Genomic DNA, 23,045 nt, shown 5'->3' on the forward strand with positions numbered 1-23,045 from the left:
GTAGGGTAGCAGACCTGTCAATCTAAGCACTTGGGAGGCTGAGGAAAGGGCAGTCATGAATACAAGGCCAGTCTGGGCTGCACATCAAGACACTGTCTCCAAATAAATAAATAAAGGAACAAAGAAAAAATAGCTTTTATGGGGAAAGATGGGGAGTAAATTACATTAGCCCTGGTTGAGCACCAGGGGGACTAGAACACTAGAATGGAGAGGAGCCTGGGCAAACAGCTCACATTTTTACTTCCAGCACTCAGAAGGCAGAGGCAGGCAGATCTCTTTGAGTACCGTGCCAGCCTGCTCTACATAAGGAGTCCCAGGCCAGCCAGGGCTACATAGTGAGACCCTGTCTCAAAACAACACAATGCACACAAAAAAAGAATGTGTTGGGAGAGCGCTGTTTCTGTCTTAGGAGAGGGGAATAGCAGACAGGAAGAAAATGGTGGTTAAGCCTCTGCTGAGCCTTAAGTGTGTATTAATCAGGTGACATTTTGAATGACTAAGCACAGATTTATTTTTTTTCCTTTTATTTTATTTTACAATACCATTCAGTTCTACATATCAGCCATGGATTTCCTTGTTCTCCTCCCTCCCCTTCCCCCCAGCCCACCCCTCATTCCTACCTCCTCCAGGCCAAAGCCTCTCCTGAGGACTGAGATCGACCTGGTAGACTCAGCCCAGGCAGGTCCAGTCCCCTCCTCCCAGGCCAAGCCAAGCGACCCTGCATGAGCCCCAGGTTTCAAACAGCCAACTCATGCAATGAGCACAGGACCCGGTACCACTGCCTAGATGCCTCCCAAACAGATCAAGCCAATCAATTGTCTCACCTATTCAGAGGGCCTGATCCAGTTGGGGGCCCCTCAGCCTTTGGTTCATAGTTCATGTGTTTCCATTCATTTGGTTATTTGTCCCTGTGCTTTATCCAACCTTGGCTTCAACAATTCTCGCTCATATAAACCCTCCTCTTTCTTGCTAATTAGACTCCCGGAGCTCCACCTGGGGCCTAGCCGTGTATCTCTGCATCCAGATTCCTCAGTCCTTGGATGGGGTTTCTGGCAGGACTATTAGGGTGTTTGGCCATCCCATCACCAGAGTAGGTCAGTTCCAGCTGTCTGTCAACCATTGCCAGCAGTCTATTGTGGGGGTATATTTGTGGATTTCTGTGGGCCTCTCTAGCACTTTGTTTCTTCCTTTTCTCATGTGGTCTTCATTTACCATGGTCTCCTATTCCTTGTTCTCCCTCTCTGTTCTTGATCCAGCTGGGATCTCCTACTCCCACAGGCTCTCTTTCCCTAGACCCTTGACCTTCCTTACTCCGACTCATGTCCAGGTTGTTCATGTAGATCTCAGCCATTTCTCCATCATTGGGCAATCCTCGTGTCTTTCTTGGGGTCCTGTTTTCCAGATAGCCTCCCTGGTGATGAGAGTAGCAGTCCAGTCATCCTCGTTCCACCTCTAGTATCCTCCTATGAGTGAGTACATACCATATTTGTCTTTCTGAGTCTGGGTTACCTCACTCAGGATGATTTTTTTCTAGATCCATCCGTTTGCCTGCAAACCTCATGATTGTTTTTCTCTGCTTAGTAGTATTCCATTGTGTATATGTGCCACAATTTATTTATCCATTCTTCAGTTGAAGGGCATCTAGGTTGTTTCCAGGTTTTGGCTATTACAAATAATGCTGATATGAACATAACTGAGCAAGTGCCCTTCTGGAATGATTGAGCATTTCTTGGGTATATGCTCAAGAGTGGTATAGCTGGATCTTGGGGGAGATTGATTCCCAATTTTCTAAGAAAGTGCCATATTGATTTCCAAAGTGGTTGTACAAGCTTGCATTCCAACCAGCAGTGGAGGAGAGTTCCCCTAGTTCCACATCCTCTCCAGCATAAGCTGTCTTCAGTGTTTTTGATCTTAGCCATTCTGAGGGGTGTAAGGTGGTATCTCAGAGTTGTTTTGATTTGCATTTCCCTGATGATTAGGGATGTTGAGCAATTCCTTAAATGTCTTTCAGCCATTTGAGCTTCCTCTGTTGAGAATTCTCTGTTTAGTTCCATAGCCCATTTCTTAATGGGACTGTTGGTCGTTTTGATGTCTAATTTCTTGAGTTCCTTATGTATTCTGGATATCAGTCCTCTGTCAGATGTGGGGTTGGTGAAGACCTTTTCCCATTCTGTAGGCTGTTGCTTTGCCTTGTTGACTTATCCTTTGCTCTACAAAAGCTTCTCAGTTTCAAGAGGTCCCATTGATTGATTGTTTCTCTCAGTGTCTGTGCTACTGGTGTTATATTTAGGAACTGATCTCCTATGCCAATGTGTTCAAGACTCCTTCCTACTTTCTCTTCTAGCAGGTTCAAGGTAACTGGATTTATGTTGAGGTCCTTGATCCACTTGGACTTAAGTTTTGCTAAGCACAGATTTATAAGTAGTTCAAACTACATAAGTAGCTTAAAAGCCTTTGTGACCCAGGACTTGCTTTCTTTGGCACCTCTGTTTTTTAGGACCCAAGTTGTATTTGGGTTAACTGACAAGGATGACATGTTAGGAAGACAGCAGGAACAGAGGAAGGACAGAGAGAATCTGGGTTGGCTTCACTGCAAGCAGAACTGAGTGGCACCGGAAGCAGAGATGAGTCCAGGAGAGGCAAGTCCCCCAGAAGCACCAGACTGCAAGGCAAGAGCAGTAAAGCACAGGCCTGTGTGGGTATCCCCACGCAGCCACTACAGCTGGGTGAGGGAGAGGTGCTCAGCCCGCATCTCTCTTGTCTCAGGCAAAATGTTGAATCACCAAGCTGAATTAATAAGAATATTTCAAGGCTCTCATGAGCTATCTATAAAATACTGAACATGCACAGTTTATTGAACAAAATGCGTATTCAGCCACTGTTCCACTACGGCTAGTTCAGAGTAGCCAGTGCTCTGAGACCATCATGCTCACTTTTCTTTTGAGATGGAGTCTAGCTACGGAGTTTACAATCTCCCTGCCTCATCCTCCAAAATGGTAGGAAAACAGCCTGCACCACCATGCCCACCCAAACATCTTTTCTCAAGGGCCGCAAACACTGATATGCAAGTCAAGTGTATGTGCCCACAAAGGTGCATATCTCTTCTGGTCTTTCTGAAGTTGGGTGGATGCAGAAGCTTTCTTTCCTGGATCTGTTGTGTGGTTAAATATGGAGGCTTTGAAATCAGAAATCCAAAGTATCTGTAAAGTAAGAAAAAACATTCAGAATAGAAAAAACAAAGTAATAGAGAAGAACTGCAAGGGTAATCTGTATGTGTTTTAAGGGTACTTAAACAGCAACAACTATAGGGATGGAAAATGAATGGTCTAAATATTGTAAAATAGAGTTCAAGGGGCTGGGGAGATGTTCACTACATAAAGTGCTTCCCATACTGTAACAGGGTCCTTGCTGTTGTTCCTTTTGGGGGCAGGGGCCAAGTAGGCACAGTCAAACCACACAGACTCAGGGAGAATGTCAAAACAACAAGCTCAGTTTATTCAGGAAGAGGCAAGCCTTATATACCCTCCACCCCACCTCAGGGGAGGTCTGATGAATTTGCATCTGCTGATGTGACATGGCTGCCTCTCATTGGTCCAGGCCATCTCCAGATCATGGTTTAGCTGCTGTTGCTAAGACCATCAGGCAGACCCAGGCTGGCTCTCAGAAAGTATCTTTTTTACTTGTTTGGGTCATCTGGCCCTCAAGCCCATTAGGGATGAGTCATCCCACATATCCATCTCCCCTCATTATTTTATAGGACATGTTCAGTGGGAGCTAGGGTACATTGCCCTAACCTTGTTGACCCCACCTCAGGAGAGCTCAGCATAATAGACTGTGCCTGTCTCAGATTGGCTTGCCAAACAAGCTCGTATCCATCATTGACTACCAGCCCTGGAAGAGCATCAGTCCTGGAGAGCTGTCTGGGTGGTGGGCTTGAGGCAGTAGCCTTCTGTATCTCAGTGAGCCATATATGCATTATCGCTCTAGGAGGACTCTGATCTAGGTGTCTGAGAGCCAATAAAACCTGAAGGGTCGCCTTTGTGACCACCTTCTGTTGGTGAATCTGTTGTACAAGATATTTGAACAAGAGAAGGATTAGTCAAAAATATCAATCTTAAGGACATGGATGGGACCCCAGTCATTTTTATCACACCAGTTGAAGTCCTTCTGGTGATGCATTAGCGACCTTGTAGGGGCTGAGGCAATTTCTTAATATTTAGGGTCACATGCCAGTGATGACATGACCTTTACTAATACCACAGTAGCAGGTCAAACCATACATTACCCTTCTGAAGCTTCTTCTTTGTCCAAAGTCTCTTGGTCTGTTGCCAGACACACATCTCTGGAGGGTATCCATATCAGTGTGGTGGTATTCTGGGGGAAAATGCAAGCATACCTTCTCCCCTGGCTTAATAGAGGAACAGAGTGTTGTCACTGAAGGGTAATGGGATCCCAAGGGCAATGGTGTCTCCCAAGTCAAGTAAATAAGTGTGTTATCCAATTTGGTCTTGTGTGTCAGGGTTAACATATGGTCCTCAGCCCGTAAGCATCTCAAGAGAAATACTGATGTTGATCTGCATAGTAAAATGAGCCTGAGCCTCAGCCTGGTCATCATAGGCAGCTTGCCAGTTAAGGAAGACCGCAAGCTCCAACACAGCCTTCATCAAATGGTGCCAGTCATAATAAGTCTGTAAATGTATTGCCCATTGTCATAGGACTTGCTCAAAATACATCGAGTCAGGACCTGATCCATTAGGAGCCTTACGGACCAAAGACAGGTCTGCAAGAGGGGCAGGGATCCATGGCTGGTTAGCCACATCAGGGCCCACATTATCTGGAAATGCCATGGTGGGCATGTGCAGTATCATAGGTGGAATAGGCTGGGAGGTATTCGGAGCAGCTGGCTCAGCAGGCAGACATCCAGGCAAATCACTCTGTGGACACTGCAGTAAGGGGATAGCCACTCGAGGCATGGGGAAAACAAAGAGAGGGGCTGCCAGTATAGGCTTGGGTGCTGCGGTAAGCATTTTTTTCTCTCTTTCCATCCCTTTCTTTCACTTTACGCCTATTCTTATGCCCTTCTTTGTCAGCAGAGGCAGAGGAAATATCAGTCATGGATAGAATGAAGGCAATAGATAAGTTAGTGTTACATTGTTTTTGGTAGTGCTTATTGTGGGCCTCAGTAGAGGATAACTTTAGGCCAGGAATTATAGTCAACAAAATGGGCATAACAAGCAATTGGAGAGTTACTCCTGAGGCCACTACCCTTTTTTCTGGCCAGGAACAGAATTCTTATCCAAAGATCAGGTTCCCACATGTTCTCTGAAAAGATCTATGGAGCAAGCATTACCAACTACTGGTCCATCTCTCCAGGCATCACAACCCACAAGCACACACAGGCATTCATAAACACATACATACATACATACATACATACATATATACATACATACACACATACACGACTAAAGATAGTCAGAGTGTGGTTCTGTTTCCTGAGGGTCCAGCCCTTATATGGAAATACCAGGCAAGTCTGAACAAAAGTATATGCCACCCTACCGTGCAGACTCACAAACAAGACAAACAAAAAGAGAAAGTGGGGGTGGGTGGTGGCGGCGGACGCCTTTAATCCCAGCACTCGGGAGGCAGAGCCAGGCAGATCTCTGTGAGTTCGAGGCCAGCCTTGGCTACCAAGTGAGTTCCAGGAAAAGGTGCAAAGCTACACAGAAAAACCCTGTCTTGAAAAACCAAAAAAAAAATAAAAATAAAAATAAAAAAAAAATAAAGAAGAAGAAAGTGGGGGTCCCAGCATTTATCTACTGAAGGGACCAATTTTACACAATGTAGAGGGTCCTACTCACCAAAATATACCGCTCAAGGGGGCTTCTCAACCAGTGCCGCACATGAGTAAAGGGAGACAATCTTAGACCATGGCAGCCACTTGTAATCTCAGCACTCAGGAAGCAAGAGATGGGACAGAGGGTCCTCTGGGTCAGATGGCTAGCTACACTAGTTAGAATTAACAGGTTCCAGGTTCATCAAGGGACAATACCTCTACAAATAAATTGTATAGCCATCCTAGAAGGTCCCTGAAGTCAGTTCCAGCCTCTACATGCTTGTATACACATGTGCACTTATGCCCACACATGCCACACATACACCTAAACATATGTGAATAAAAATACTCAAAATGCATAAGACATACACACACACAGAGAGAGAGAGAGAGAGAGAGAGAGAGAGAGAGAGAGAGAGAGAGAGAGAGAGAGTTGGGGGCAGAGAGGTCTGGACCTGGTGGTGCTTCGTGCTTATGATCCTAACACTCTGGAGGCCAAGATCAGACAACTGTAAGTTCCAAGGAGTTTCAGCCACAAAGAAAAACTCAATCTAAAAAACTTAAATTAAATGAAAATAGAGTTTAAGCAAAGCATGGGAAAGTGTTTCATCTTAACCAAAAAAAACCAGTGCAGTAAGAAATGCCATAGGTTACAAAATCAGCCAGATTAGCACTTCCAAAGAGAAGGATTTGGAGGCTCACTGACTTAGGAATATTGATCAAATGTTTGCTTTTGCAAACCTGATTCTTATATTCATGTAGCAAAATCAAATGCCAGGAGGATGTCATATTTTTCTCTGAAAACATTTTTGTAGGTCCTAAGGGTTTTGAACATATTTGCAAATATATTGTTAAAATAAACTTTTTTATAACTTTACTTAGTTTTTGAAGATTAAAGCACACATACTTCCCACACCTTCACTCCCAACCCCTTCACCTCCCATACATCAGGGTCTCCCTATAGAGTCCAGGCTGGCCTGAAATTATGTATGCTATGATCCTGCCTCAGCCTCCCCGGTGCTGGGATTACAGGACTGAACCACCATTCCTAGCCATTCTCTTCCCCAATTGTGTTCCCATCCTGATAAATCACTTTGAGTTTTTCCTCCTGTATTGACTCACACCTATAATCCCAGCACTCCAGAGGCAGAGGCAGGCAGATGTCTGAGTTTCATGCCAACCTGGCCTACAGAGTGAGTTCTAGGACAGACAGGACTACACAGAGAAACCTTGTCTTGAAAAAGCAAAAATAAATATTTTTTCCTCTGGTAGCGGTTGTCCTATGCTTACCAGGATGTCCTATGTGTTTCATGAGTAGACACAAGAGAAATCTAGGGTTAAGTTTCATTCTCCACTAGAAAGCTTCAAAGGGAAAGAGACTCCATAACCAGTAGGCACATTTGAGCCTTTCTTAATGCATGTGTGTCATCAACCAACAGTTAAGGGAGACACCTCAGACCAAAAGCAAGTTGTGAATGGAACAAATGTAGATAAAACATCAGACAGAATTATCCTTTTTAGTATCAGAATGTCATGCACTTATAGCTTTCCTGTTTTCCCAAAGGGAAACTCAATTCAAATTGCATAAAACAGTTTTTAGCAGCTATGTATAATATTATGGGCATGCATAATGGGCACCAAACCTGAGTCTCTGTGTTCTGGCCTGGCAGTCTCCACAGAAGCTGAACCATAAAGAAAATCATGATGCCTAGCATTGGAGTGATCACAGGGTCAGTCCTGCCTGCTGTGGGAGCATAAGGAACATATTTATTTCTAACTGGCCTGTTTAACAAGACACAGCTTTCTCAGTAGAGAGAAACCTGCAGTTCAGGCCTTCTCAGCTGAAAACTTGCTCAACTGTGTATAATGGCCCCAAGAGGCAGCTTCAAAGCTGAGAACTCGGTGAGATTCTGAACCAAAAGGTCATAAACACACCCGGGATTTAGTTAGATGGAGCTCTGCCCACTGAGAAATTGTCTCATGCATTAGGTGATAAATTTAGGAAAAATATAAATGGAGTGAGGAGATTTGATATCCAGCCTTTAACCAGGTAGAACAGGCTGGAATTGAAACAGCAGAATAGGGAACTGGGGAGAGCTATAATATCAAAGAATAGAGGGTTTGACTTTCTCTTCTTCTAAAAATTATTTTATCTGGGGGGGGGGAGGATGATGACTCAGCTCAGCTCCCAGCACTGACAGGAGGATGACTAACACCCCTGTGAGGCAATGGCTGCCCCTTCGCAGAAGCCTCCTCCTCAGTGCAGGCACTTGTCAGTCACCACCTCAGCCAACCCACTTTTCTGAGTTACTCAGAAAAACCAACTTTTTCTTCTTTCCATCTCCTTTTCTTTTAGGTGCTGATCACAGCCTTAGCGTGTGTGGTTTGGCAGTAATTGGCCCCCAGAAGCTTATAGAGTATGGCATTATTAGGAGGTATGGCTTTGTTAAAGTGGGTATGGACTTGTTAGAGGAAGTATGTCACTGACGGGGTGGGCTTTCAGGTTTCCTGTGCTCAGGAAACCACCTGGTGTGTCTCAGTGGACTTCCTATTTCCTGCAAGCCAAGATGTAGCCAGCACCCCACTTTGCTGCCCATCATAATGATAATGGACTTACTTCTGAACATGTAAGCCACCACCCCAATAAATATTTTCCTTACACAAGTGGCTGCTGTCATGGTGTCTCTTCAATTAAAAACCCTAAGAAAGTGTGCTTTTCCGGATATTTTGGGCTTTCTCACTCTGTTTTGTAGAAGCTGCCTCCCTATTCCACCTCCCACCACAGAACTGCTTGTCTGCCATATGACTGCTTACAAACCGCATGGCAAGTTGTCTTCCTCCTCTATCTCCCTTCTCCAGGTAGTTAATAGCTTCCCTGCCCTGCAGTTTTTCTTTCACACTATAATAACTGTCCTCACCTATAAATACAATTATACCAAACTCAGAAGCTAGACAAATAATAACTGAATTTTTGGCTTTTGAAAATGCTAATTCACAATGCAAAAGATTAATTGGGTCTTTAAAGGCAAGATCAGCACCCATTGAAGAATGGATCCATAATACAGTCAATATTGAATCTCATAACCATGATGATGCTTGAATAGGAGAGGTGATTTCCAGAAGCTTTTAGAAAAATCAAAATGGAGAGACCAGCTCCCAGCTCCCATCCTGCCCCATCTAGACCAGAGGTGTGTGTCTGGGGTCATACCCAAAGAGGCCTGCCCCTAGATCCCATCCATGGGCACCAGCCATTCTGGGGAAGACCTGCCCAACTTGGCCCCAGGTTCTGGCCATCAGGCATGACCCCCCCCCAAGGTTCCCCTTCTCCAAGAACCCCCATCAGAACCTGCAATTCCACGCCCTGCCCCCACACCCATCTGCCGGAGATGCCAGCCACTGTCTGAGACTCAGAGACCAGTCCCCAGCTCCCATCTGGCCCAGGGCTTCCATCTGGATCAGAGAGAGGCTTCCTGAATCTGTCAGTACTGTCTGGACCAAGAGCACTGATAAGAGCAAAAATGAACTCACAAGGAGATGGGCAGACACCAAGCCAGAAGAACATACAACAAAATAAAAAACAATACAGCATCACCAGAACCTAGCCCTCCTCCAGCAGCTAGACCTGAACATCACAAAATGGAAGAAGCAGAAGAAAGCAACCTTATGAATAACATCATGAAGAGGCTAGAGGCTTATAAAGAAGAAATCAAAAATGAAATGGAGGAACAGACAAACAAAAATTGTAGAGAACACTATTAAAAAAATGTAGCTAGAGTTTTCCTGCCTTGCCCACAGTCAGAACAAATCTTTGTCACCCACCAGTCCCACAGCCGCTCAGACCCAACCAAGTAAACACAGAGACTTATATTGCATACAAACTGTATGGCCGTGGCAGGCTTCTTGCTAACTGTTCTTATATCTTAAATTAACCCATTTTTATAAATCTATACATTGCCACATGGCTGGTGGCTTACCGGCATCTTTACATGCTGCTTGTCCTGGCGGTGGCTGCAGACTCTCTCCCTCCTTCTTCCTATTTCCCCAATTCTCCTCTCTCTTTGTCCCACCTATACTTCCTGCCTGGTCACTGGCCATCAGTGTTTTAATTATATAAAGTGACATCCACAGGAAAAAAACTAGAGCAAAGGACAAATAAAGCAGAAGAAAACAATAAATCTGTGAAAGAAAATCATGAAAAAACAATGAAACAGATGAGGGAAACAGTTCAAGACCTGAAAAGGGAAATAGAAAAAATGAAGAAGACACAAACAGAGGAAATACTGGAAATAGAAAATCTGAGTAAATGAACAGGAACTTCAGATGCAAGTATAACCAACAGAATGCAAGAGATGGAAGAGAGTATCTCTGGCGTTGAAGATACAGTAGAAGAAATAGATTAATCAATCAAAGAAAACACTAAAGCCAACAAAGTAATGACACAAAATGTCCAAGAAATTTGTTACACCATGAAAAGACCAAACCTATGAATAATAGGGATAGAGGAAGGAGAAGAATACAAACTGAAAGGCACAATAAATAGAGTCAACAAGATCATAGAATAAAACTTTCCCAACTTAAAGAAGGAAATACCTATGAAGATACAAGAAGCCTATAGAACACCAAACAGACTAGACCCTCAAAAAAAGTACCCTCACCACATAATAATTAAACAACTAAACATACAGAATGAAGAAAGAATATTAAGAGCAGTAAAGGAAAAAGACCAAGTGACTTATAAAGGCAAATCCATCAGAATAACACCCGATTTCTCAATAGAGACTTTGAAAGCCAGAAGGGCCGGGACAGATGTAATACAGACACTAAAAGACCATGGACGCCAACCTAGACTAATATACCCAGCAAAACTTTCAATCATCATAGACAGAGTAAACAAGACCTTCCAAGACAAAGCCAGATTTAAACAATATTTATCCACAAACCCAGCCCTACAGAAAGCACTAGAAGGAAAATTCCAACCTAAGGAAGTCAGATACACCCTCAAAAACACAGGCAATAGATAACATCACAGCAGTAAACCCCAAAGAAGAGAAGTACATAGACACTACCACCAAAAAAAAATAACAGGAATGAACAATAACTGGTCATTAATATCCCTTAATATCAATGGACTTAATTCACCCATAAAAAGACACAGGCTAACAGAATGGATACAAAAGCAGGACCCATCTTTCTGCTGCATACAAGAAACACACCTCAAAGACACTACCTAAGAATAAAAGGCTGGGGAAAGACTTTCCAATCAAATGATCTTATGAAGCAAGCTGGTGTAGCCATCCTAATATCCAGCAAAATAGACTTCAAACTAAAATCAATCAAAAGAGATCAAGAAGGGCATTACACACATCACAGGAAAGATCCACCAAGATGAAATTTCAATTCTGAACATTTATGCGCCAAACACAAGGGCAACCACATATGCAAAAGAAACATTACTAAAGTTTAAATCACACATAAAACCACACACATTAATAGAGGGAGACTTCAACACCCCACGTTCACTATGGGACAGATCTCCCAAATTGAAACTTAACAGAGAAATAAAGGACTTAATTGATGTTATGACTCAAATGGACTTAATGGACAGAACATTCCATCCTAACAAAAAATGAATATTACTTCTTCTCAGCACCCCATGGAACCTTCTTTAAAATCGACCACATACTTAGCCACAAAGCAAATCTCAACAGATACAAAACAACTGGAATAACCTCCTGTGTTATATCAGACCACCATGGTTTAAAGTTAGAATTCAACAACAACAAAAACTACAGAAAACCTACAATCTCAAGGAAACTGAATAATGCTCAACTGAATCACCAATGTGTTAAGGAAGAAATTAAAGACTTCCTAGAGATCAATGAAAATGAATACACAACATTCCCAAACTTATGGGACACTATGAAAGCAGTGCTAGGAGGGAAATGCATAGCACTAAATGCCCACATAAAGAAGTTGGAGAAATCTCACACTAGTGACTTAACAGCACACATGAAAGCTCTAGAACAAGGAGGAGAAAAGTCTCCCAGGAAGAATAGATGCCAGGAAATTATCAAATTGAGAGCTGAAATCAATAAAATAGAAACAAAGAGAACAATACAAAAAAATTAATGAAACAGGGAGTTGGTTCTTTGATAAAAATCAAAATGGACAAGCCCTTATCCAAAATAACCAAAAGACAGAGAGAGAGCATTCAAATTAACAAAATCAGGAATGAAAAGGGGGACATAACAACAGACAATGAGGAAATCCAGAGAATCATCAGGTCATACTTCAAAAACATGTACTCCACAAAACTGGAAAATCTAAAAGAAATGGATAATTTTCTGGATAGCTACCACATACATAAGTTAAATCAAGACCAGATAAACTATTTAAATAGTGCAATAACCCCTAATGAAATAGAATCAGTCATTAATAGTCTCACAACCAAAAAAAAAAGCCCAGGACCAGATGGTTTCAGCATAGAATTCTACCAGATATTCAATGAAGAGTTAATACCAATAGTCTTTAAATTGTTCCACACAAAAGAAGCAGAAGGAACATTACCAAACTCCTTCTATGAGCCTACATTTACCCTGATTCATAAACCAAACAAAGATGTAACAAAGAAAGAGACCTACAGACCGATCTCCCTCATGAACACTGATGCAAAAATTCTCAATAAAATACTGGCAAACAGACTCCAAGAACAAATCAAAACAATTATCCACCATGATCAAGTAGGCTTCATCCCAGGGATGCAAGGGTGGTTCAACATATGAAAGTCCATCAATGTAATACACCATATAAACAAACTCAAAGAACAAAACCACATGATCATCTCACTAGATGCAGAAAAGAGGCATTTGACAAAATCCAACACCCCATCATGATTAAGGTCTTGGAGCGATCAGGAATACAGGGAACATACCTAAACATAATAAAGGCAATTTACAACAAGCAAACAGCCAACATCAAATTTAATGGAGAGAAACTCAAAGCGATTCCACTAAAATCAGGAACAAGGCAAGGCTGTCTGCTCTTCCCATACTTATTCAATATAGTACTTGAAGTTTTAGCCAGAGCAATAAGATAATGTAAAGAGATTAAGGGGATACAAATTGGAAAGGTAGAAGTCAAGCTTTCTCTATTTGCAGATGACATGATAGTATGTATGCATGAGTGACCCCAAAAATTCAACCAAGGAACTGATAAAGCTTATGAACACCTTCAGCAACATAGCAATATACAAGATCAACTCAAAAAAATCAGTAGCCCTCCTTTTACAATTGACAAACAGGCTGAGAAGGAAATCAGACATACATTACCCTTTACAATAACCACAAATAACATAAAATACATTGTGGTAACTCTAACTAAGCAAGTGAAGGACTTATATGATAAGAACTTTAAGTCCCTGAAAAAAAGAAATTGAAAAGGTATTGGAGAAATTATTTTGGCCACTCCACGTAGTTAAAAGGATATTTACTTAATGGCGTAACTCACAAATTAAATAATGGGTAGGTCGCAGGGTCTGGGGAAGGTGTAATGCAGTCCAGCAGTGTTCTCCGGAGCTCTGCAATACTTTTTCAATTTCTTTTTTTCAGGGACAAAAACAAAACACTCCCCAAGCCTAAATTTGGGCAGTTTCCCTTTTGGCAAGCTATATCTGATCAAATGAAAAGCAATTTGTTAGTTTTGTAGGTTAGTTAGATTGAATGGACATACTGGTTGATGAACTGTCACCACTTCTAATCAAGAGTTCTGTCTTATTCAAATCTAATCTTTATGATATTTGTTTTATGCTTTCTTCTGAAAGTTTTCTCTAGGCATCTAAAGATTTTCTATCATCCAGAGCAATATGGTATCCCATGCTCACTGATAGGCAGGATTAACATAGTAATAATGGCAATCTTACCAAAAGCAATCTACAGATTCAATGCAATCCCCATCAAAATACCAACACAATTCTTCACAGAGCTGGAAAGAATAATACTCAGCTTCATATGGAAAAACGAAAAAACCAGGATGGCTAAAAGAATCCTGTACAATAAAACAACCTCTGGAGGCATCATGATCCCTGACTTCAAGCTCTACTATAGAGCTACAGTAATAAAAACAGCTTGATACTGGCATAAAAACCAATATGTGGACCAATGGAATCAAATTGAAGACCCTGACATTAATCCACACACCTATTAACATACAATTTTTGACAAAGAAGCCAAAACTGTAAAATGGAAAAGGGAAAGCATCTTCAACAAATGGTGCTGGCAAACTGGATGTCAGTGTGTAGAAGGTTGCAAATAGATCCATATCTGTCACCGTGCACAAAACTTAAGTCCAAGTGGATCAAGGACCTCAACATAAATTCAGTTACTCTGAACCTGATAGAAGAGAAAGTAGGAAGTAGTCTTGAACACATTGGCATAGGAGATCAGTTCCTAAATATAACACCAGTAGCACAGACACTGAGAGAAACAATCAATCAATGGGACCTCTTGAAACTGAGAAGCTTATTTGTAGAGCAAAGGACATAATCAACAAGATAAAGTAGCAGCCTACAGAACACAAAAAGGTCTTTACCAACCCACATCTGACAGAGGACTGATATCCAGAATATATAAAGAACTCAAGAATTTAGTCATCAAAATGCCAAACAGTCCAAATAAGAAATGGGCTATAGAACTACACAGAAAATTCTCAACAGAGGAAGCTCAAATGGCTGAAAGACATTTAAGGAATTGCTCAACATCCCTAATCATCAGGGAAATGCAAATCAAAATGACTCTGAGATACCACCTTACACCCCTCAGAATGGCTAAGATCAAAAACACTGGAGACAGCTTATGCTGGAGAGGATGTGGAGCTAGGGGAACTCTCCTCCACTGCTGGATGGAATGCAAGCTTGTACAGCCACTTTGGAAATCAATATGGCGCTTTCTTAGAAAGTTGGGAATCAATCTCCCACAAGACCCAGCTATACCACTCTTGGGCATATACCCAAGAAATGCTCAATCACACCACAAGGGTACTTGCTCAGCTATGTTCATAGAAGCATTATTTGTAATAGCCAGAACCTGGAAACAACCTAGATGCCCTTCAACTGAAGAATGGATAAATAAATTGTGGTACATATACACAATGGAGTACTACTCAGCAGAGAAAAACAATGACATTATGAGGTTTGCAGGCAAATGGATGGATCTAGAAAATTTCATCCTGAGTGAGGTAACCCAGATTCAGAAAGACAAACATGGTATGTACTCACTCATAGGAGGATACTAGATGTAAATCAAAGATGACTAGACTACTACTCACAACTCCAGGGAAGCTACCTAGAAAACAGGACCCCAAAAAAGGCACAGGGATCGCCCAATGACAGAGAAATGGATGAGATCTACATGAACAACCTGGACGTGAATGGGAGTAATGAAGGGTGAGGGTAAAGGGAAAGAGAGCAGGAGATACCAGCTGGATCAAGAACAGAGAGGGAGAAAAAGGAATAAGAGACCATGATAAATAAAAACCAAACGGGAATAGGAAGAAGCAAAGTGCTAGAGAGGTCCCCAGAAATCCACAAAGATACCTCCACAATGGCTGAGAGAAAGCCCAAACTGACATACTCTGGTTATAGGATGGCCAAATTCCCTAACTGTTGTGCTAGAAATCTCATCCAATGACTGAGGGAAGTGGATGCAAAGATCCACAGCCAGGCCCCAGTGGAGCTCCAGGAGTCCAGTTGGTGAGAAAGAGGAGGGATTGTATGAGTGAGAATTGTTGAGACCAAGATTGGAAAAAGCACAGGGACAAATAGCCAAACTAATAGAAACACATGAACTATGAACCAATAGCTGAGGAGCCCCCAACTGGATCAGGCCCTCTGGATAAGTGAGGCAGTTGATTAACTTGAACTCTTTGGGAGGCACCCAGGCAGTGGGACCTGGACTTGTCCTTAGTGCATGAGCTGGCTGTTTGGAACCTGGGGCTTATGCAGGGATACTTTGCTCAGCCTGGGAGGAGGGGACTGAGCCTGCCTGGACTGAATCTACCAGGTTCAGCTGAATCCCTAGTGGAGTCTTTGTCCTGGAGGAAATGGGAATGGTGGTTGGGCTAGGGGGAAGGCGGGGGGGGGGGGGGGGATTGGGGTTGGGAGGGAGAGGGAGGAGGACAGAGTAATCCATGGCTGATATGTAAAATTAAATTAAATTATGAAATTAATTTTTTTTAAAAAAAATCAAAATGTCAGCTGTTTTAATCGTGGCAAACAAAGTCACTTAAAAATGGACTGCAGACAGGCAATCCTCAAAACGATATTTTTTTCTAGGAATAATCCAAATAGAGGGGCCCTCCTTTCTGGAGTATACAGAAGGTGTGGCAAAAGCCAATAGTGAACCAATGAATGCATATTAACAAGGAACAGAAGGGTAACCCTTAGGCATTATAAAACATCTTGGGAGGGCCTCTCACAGGCCCCCATGTGAAATTTGGTTCAGTCACTATGGTGGAAACTCTTTCCAAGAGCAATTAAAAGAAATTTAAAAATTAAACTAAAAAAATTAAATATGTAAAACAACCATATTGCTCTGGACGATAGAAAATCTTTAGATGCCAAAAGAAAACTTTCAGAAGAAAGCATAAAACAAATATCATAAAGATTAGATTTGAATAAGAGAGAACTCTTGATTAGAAGTGGTGACAGTTCATCAACCAGTATGTCCATTCAATCTAACTAACCTATAAAACTAACAAATTGCTTCTCATTTGATCAGATACAGCTTGCCAAAAGGGAAACTGCCCAAATTTAGGCTTGGGGAGTGTTTTGTTTTTGTCTTTCCATGAAAATAAAAACAAGCATCTTGAGGAATTTAAAGACCTTTGGAAAAATAAACATCCAAAGAAGGGAGAACTATTTGGATAAAATTACCAAGAAAAGGAATAATCTGACCTAATATGATCTCCGAAGTCTCCACAAAGCTAATGGCAACCCACAATGATTATTCCACCTGGACTATGGTAACAACACTAATTTACTAACACTACCTAAATATTGGCTTTGGACTACAAACTACTAGGGACAATTTCAAGGTGACTGCTGAGATGATCCAGCTTCATAGACTACTCTACCCAGGACTTGAGATAAACCTTTCACTCTTCCATTACACAGAGACTGGACAACAAATAATACAGCATACTCTCCCAGGACTTGACAATTATCCCAATTTTTTTAGGGTCCCTTCAAGATGCTGTTGACTCCAAACAGCAGGAAGTAATTTTAAGAATATGACACCCACATTCCAAAGACATGGATTGAAATTTTTTTTATTGTTCAGTGGGTTATGAATATCAGCCATCCTTTAGTTCAGTTAGTTACAAGTTGTTATGGGTAATAATCAGGAAAAAAATGAACAAAGGAGATTAGATTCAGGGATCTTGTTCTAAAAAAACAAGGGGCATATAGGAATAGGATGAAAAGGCAGATTATTGAATCTACTTTTAGACCAAAAAGTAACTACTAACTTTAAATATTTTACATTGGCTTACATTTTGTATATTAATACAAATTTGAGGTTATTTTTGTTATAATATATATGTATATGTATAATAGAAATGATAGGATAAAAAGATACATTATTGAGCTGGATGGTGGTGGCACACGCCTTTAATCCCAGCACTTGGGAGGCAGAGCCAGGCAGATCTCTGTGAGTTTGAGGCCAGCCTGGACTACCAAGTGAGTCCCAGGAAAGGCGCAAAGCTACACAGAGAAACCCTGTCTCGGAAAAACCAAAAAAAAAAAAAAAAAAGATACATTATTGAATATACTTTGAATCCAAAAAGGCAATTACTAGCATTAAATATTTTACATTGGTATGGATTTTTGTATATTGATACAAATTTAAGGTTATTTTGGTTATAACATACTGTAGATATGTTCCTATTCTTGTTCATGGTATTGTACCTATACTGCTCATCTAACAATGTAATGTGAATTTCTAGTCCTTGAAAGTTATTATTACAAACTATTTAAGATAATAATGGAATGCAGGTTAGTAATTAGTCACCTATTACAATCAAACTTGTAGTCATGTTGGGTGTGTTTTCAAGGTCAATCAGATATATTTTAGATAGACAGGTGATCTTCAAACACTTCAGAGATCTACAGAAAATGGCATTTAAGAAGTTTTAATAGCATAAGGTTTTTTATGACAATGAGACACGTCTGCCCCTGGCAGCATCAATCTGCTTCAGAGAAGATGATGGGTATCAAAGAAACTCCATATGGAGTTTACTTCCTTTGTGACAAAAGTTAGCCATTGGGCAAAAAAGTGCCCTTGCCTCAACTGCTGACAGTTGCCATCCAAATTGGACAAGCAGGACAGAAAAGAAAGTGACTGCCAAAATTTGCCATACAATATGGGACAGTCCTTCAAAATTCCTGCTTCACAGAAAAGTCTGTCAGATATTCTAGGCCTATGGGCTGAAGGTGGATGTCCCAACATTGCAGAGGATCATTGGGTGACTGTTCAGGAAGCCAGAAGTTTCTGTCATTTCTTAGTTTTGTAAGTCATTTGCTCTACACTTCCAGTTTACTCCGGTAATATTATATCCTTCTTAGGTATCTGATGGAGTTGAAGACTTTATATTTATAGTTTTCCTTTTTAATAAATTCATAAAGACACTCACAAAAGAGGTGTAAAGTGTATAAGTTTGAGAGACATCTAAAGATAGTTTTGGGTTGGTAATGCAAGTTAGGATAGAAAGTGAATTAGGTACAACACTTTAGACTCACCAAGATAGGATAGACAATGGAGTACTTTCTCTGAAGTTGTCATATGCTAATGGACTAGACATTGTTAATATAATTATTACCTGTTTATACTTGCATGTTGTTATTGTACTTATTGTATATAGCTTTTCTATATTAGTTAAAATCTTCATTTTTTGTTTAGACAAAAAGGGGGGGAAGTTATATGATATTTTGTTTTTGTTCTTACAAATAAAACTTTTCTGGAGATCAGGGGGTAGAGCTAGCCACTAGTTAACAATAAAGGCAAGGCAGTGGTGTCAAATACCTTTAATCCCAGGACTTGGGAGGAGGAAGCAGGAAAATCAAGAGTTCAAGGTCACCTAGACTAAACAAGACTGATCCAATTTGAGAGTAGTACCATATAAATGCCATTGGACTGGAATATATAAGAACATTTGCTGAGCATGTCTAAAGATGCCTTCCAGTAAGCAACAATCCTCTGTGATCTCTACTTCACTTTCTTCCTCAATTTCTTGCTTTGGATCCCAGTTTTGTATTATCTCACAATTGTCTATAAAGTATAAGGTGAAAGACACTGAATCCTTCACCAACTTAATTTTACTCGGTGCTTTATCATAGTTGTGGAGAGGCGAATGAGAACATACATACACACACACATACATCAAAAGAGAATTTCTCGATTCAAATGCATCACATTAAGAATGAAATCCTCAGCCTAGATTGTAAACACCATGAAAGTATTGAATAATCAATTTAAACACAAAAAGAGACAGATAGCTAACCTACATTAGTATATCCACCACAAGTACCTCCTCAGTTAAAGGAAAAGTAGAACTTTCCTGGAACACACATACTGCAGGAATTAATACCCACTGAGTCATCACTTGAGAAAATGACCTGAAGATGACCTATGCACTTAGGGGAGAGAAGAACACCCCCATGAAGCCACAGGAAAAAATAAACTGTATTACAAGAATAAAGAAGCAAATAACTGTTTGGGCATTGAGAAATACCACAACATTCACAATAATTAATACTCACCCATTAATCTGATTAATCTGATTAATAATGGGCTCAACTATCTATGAAAAACTTCGCCTGATGGAAAAGCATGTAGGCTGCATGCAGACCTTCTCTTCTCTCTCTAATCCCCCGTTCCAATCCCATAAACTCATACCTAACTCTGTAACAGAACACACTTGCAAGATTTGCCTCTGCCCCCTGCTACCATTTCCTGTGGTTCCCACAGATATGACCCTTGGACAACAAGTAGGCAGAAAGGAGACCCACAACTCTCAGAGATCCAATCCCCCAAGTCTCTTCTCCAGCTGTGTAACAGAAAACCTGTTGTGGTCTCCCTTTCCTCTCTGACCCCATCCTCAAGAGATAACAAGGACCTCTACTAACCTTCCAACCAAAAATCAACCCAGTAGCCCAATATCCAGACATTCCCTCTGAACACTCCAGTGAGCAGGCTAGGAAAACAGGCAACTGGCAAAAATTGCAATATCTGAAACCCCAGAGAGGAAAAAGAAACCAAGGAACAAATCATCCACTTAAAAAAACAAATTCAGAAATCTGCACCTAGAACTTATACTCATCTCAAACCCAGATGCTTAAAGGCCAGCAGAATGACACAGAGAATGACAGTCAGGGTGATGGGTCCCCACTAGATTCCAACTATTCTTCCACAGAAGGCACTGAATATTCAAACATAGCTTATGTACATGCAAAAACAAAAAGTAAACAAACAATAAAAAACTGTTGAATAAAAATATACAAAGATGATAGAGGTCCTCAAATAAATCCCTTAACCAAGTCCAGGACAAAATAATTGGAAGGTGTGAACAAATCCAAAACACACAAAAAAGAATGGAAGATAAATAAATGAAACTGGGAACACCCGCCCAACTCGGCCCCTGTTGCCGGCCAGCGGGCAGGACTCCTGCGGGAAGGCCCCCCCACTCACCAAGACCCCCCAGAGGCCCCTGTAATCTACACACCCTGCCCCCATACCCATCCGCCCAAGACCCTAGCCACTTCCTGAGGCTTGGAAATCAACCCACAGCTCTCAGCAGGCCTAGAAGTGAGTGACTCTATTCATACCCAGTGAGTCCTGCCCCTAGGACCCATTCCTGGGCCCCAGTCATTCCCCCAAGAACACCCGCCCAACTTGGCCCCAGTTGCCAGCCAGAAGGCAGGGCTCCTGCGGGAAGCACCCTCCCAACACCACCAAGTAAGGAAATGGAGCTAGGAGCTATGCTGCTTTTTGGCTTTACTGGCTCCTTTGGGAAAATACTTTATATTGCTTAATAGCTGTGCAAGAATTTTTGCTAAGAGCTTTATGGCCATTCAATATGGTAATTTCACCCTCAGCCTGAAGCAAAGCTCTTTGGTAGAGCAAATAAAAAGTACTGCTGTAATAGAAATGTCTGAATTGAAGCCCTTAGGGGAGCTATTATGAATTTGGGTAAAGGGACAGCCTCTAGATAAAAACCATTTACCACTGAGAGTGCATCTATGCTACTTCCTGAACAGCTGAAAGAACTCAGCAACTTTGGGATGTTATAACTCCATAACAACACTCACTAAATCCCAGTGTTGTATATCAAAGCTGACTATAAGAGAGTCTTTTTAATAGTTCTATAGTATAAGTTTGGTAGAACTCTTTTAGATTTTTGCTAAGTTAGATATATGCTAATAGATCTATAGAATTTCTTTAAGACATGTAGTAATAAGTTTGTAAGAAGTAAATAAATAAATATATTTGCTAAGGTAGTCCTATAGAGTTTCTTTAAAAAATAAGAAGTACAAATAAGTTGATATATAATTTTGTAAAAAAAAAAAAAGAAAGAAAGAAAGAAAGAAAGAAAGAAAGAAAGAAAGAAAGAAAGAAAGAAAGAAAGAAAGAAAGAAAGAAAAAGTGTAAATGTTAAGTATGAGTCTATGCTTAATGTATATGGTGAAAAGTGTAAATGTTTGAATGTGAGTCTATGCTTAATATATCAAGTTGGCAGTCTGAGTGTTTTCAGTAGCTCTAGAAGCTGCTAAGAAGCTAAGAATTGCAGACACCAGAACCAGTATAACAACCTCAGACAGGCATCCACTACTAAGACCCATTGGAAAATCAATGCAACATAGAAAAACCTGAGCTAGCAGCAACAATGGTGCAATTTAAAATGTTACTGTAACTAAAAATGTCTTTGGCTTGAGAACAAATGCTGCAGAGATGCTTGTTTGAACTAAAATTGTTAGCTGCAAAAAGTTTTTGGTTGTAAAACTTTTCTTCATATTTGGAAGGCTGGTACTAGAATTTATTATTTAAATTTTGGGACTTAAGAAATGAACAATAGTGTTTTCATTGCAATGGGAAAATTTTGAATTTACTTATGGTGATGATCCAGGAGCTGTTTTCTGGAATTATTTGTGTTAAAATAGACCATTTAAATGAAGTAATTTATTGTTTCTACCTAGGTTCAAGATGCAGTTTTGCATATGCATATGTTTTATTAACTGTAGTGATTCATGAATTTTGTGTTCAAAATGGAACTTTTTTGGAACTATTTATGTAAAAATGGAATTACTTATGGAACTGGTTTTGTGTTACAAATCGAACTGTTTAAATGGAAAAGTTTGGGTTTTCTTCTAACTAGGTTTGAGATTTTGTTTTGAAAAGATTTATAAAGAAAGGAGGAGATTATGAGTGAATTAAGGTTGAGTGTATTGATATTAATGCACCCTGGTTTGAAGTTAAGAAAATATTTAAGTTTGATGTGAATACATCAGAAGTTTTTCCTCTGTTCTGTTAGCAAGAAATTCAAATGGTTCTGTTACAAGGTTGCTTTGAGATGTATGACTGAAAGAATTATAACTAAGCATAGCAATGTTTATGTTAACCTACTAATGTTAATGATGAAGCTAAGGGTATCTTTAGGTTTGCAATTGCATTAAGAGATGCAGCTAAGACTGCTGTAGTCACCTTGGACCCAATACAAAAAAGAAATGCCATCTTTATCATCCTCTACTCCCATACTGGGAGATGTGACAACTATGGAGATAACTATGAGCTATTAATAAGGAGTTGTTTTATATAATAACAAAGGGGGACCTATGGGAGCCCATTTTCAGGTTTCCTAGTGGCTTTACCCAGCAGGTCTGCATAGAGAGGGTGATTGGACCATGGGCCTGAGTGCAGGTGTCTGAGATAGTCTGTATTCAGCTGCACTGAGGGGGAGATCTTTTGTTCCACTCCTTGGCATTTCTATAAATACCCTAAGGCAGACACAGGCAGGGCCCGATGGAATGGGTTCCAAGCCATTTTAAGGCTCTCCAGTATTTTCTATCTTTATCTCCCCCTCTAATCCTTCTATCTCATATTTCCTACTGCTCCTACTCAAGAGCACTCTGGGGACATGTGGGGGTGGTGGGTAGCACCCCCCA

General features: G+C 40.8%; 1 long non-coding RNA gene across 1 annotated transcript in view; it reads right to left on the reverse strand.

The window, feature by feature from the left end:
• Window positions 1-535: 535 nt before the first annotated feature.
• Window positions 536-23,045, reverse strand: part of LOC143274397 (uncharacterized) — a 34,163-nt gene continuing 11,653 nt past the window's right edge. Inside the window, exons 3-4 of the long non-coding RNA XR_013053044.1 lie at window positions 4,286-4,408; window positions 536-3,200 (exon numbers count right to left, since the gene is read on the reverse strand). This is a non-coding gene — a long non-coding RNA (uncharacterized LOC143274397). The remainder of the gene's footprint in view (window positions 3,201-4,285; window positions 4,409-23,045) is intronic.

Source organism: Peromyscus maniculatus, chromosome 1 (genome assembly GCF_049852395.1).
Source record: "Peromyscus maniculatus bairdii isolate BWxNUB_F1_BW_parent chromosome 1, HU_Pman_BW_mat_3.1, whole genome shotgun sequence".
Lineage (NCBI taxonomy): Eukaryota > Metazoa > Chordata > Mammalia > Rodentia > Cricetidae > Peromyscus > Peromyscus maniculatus.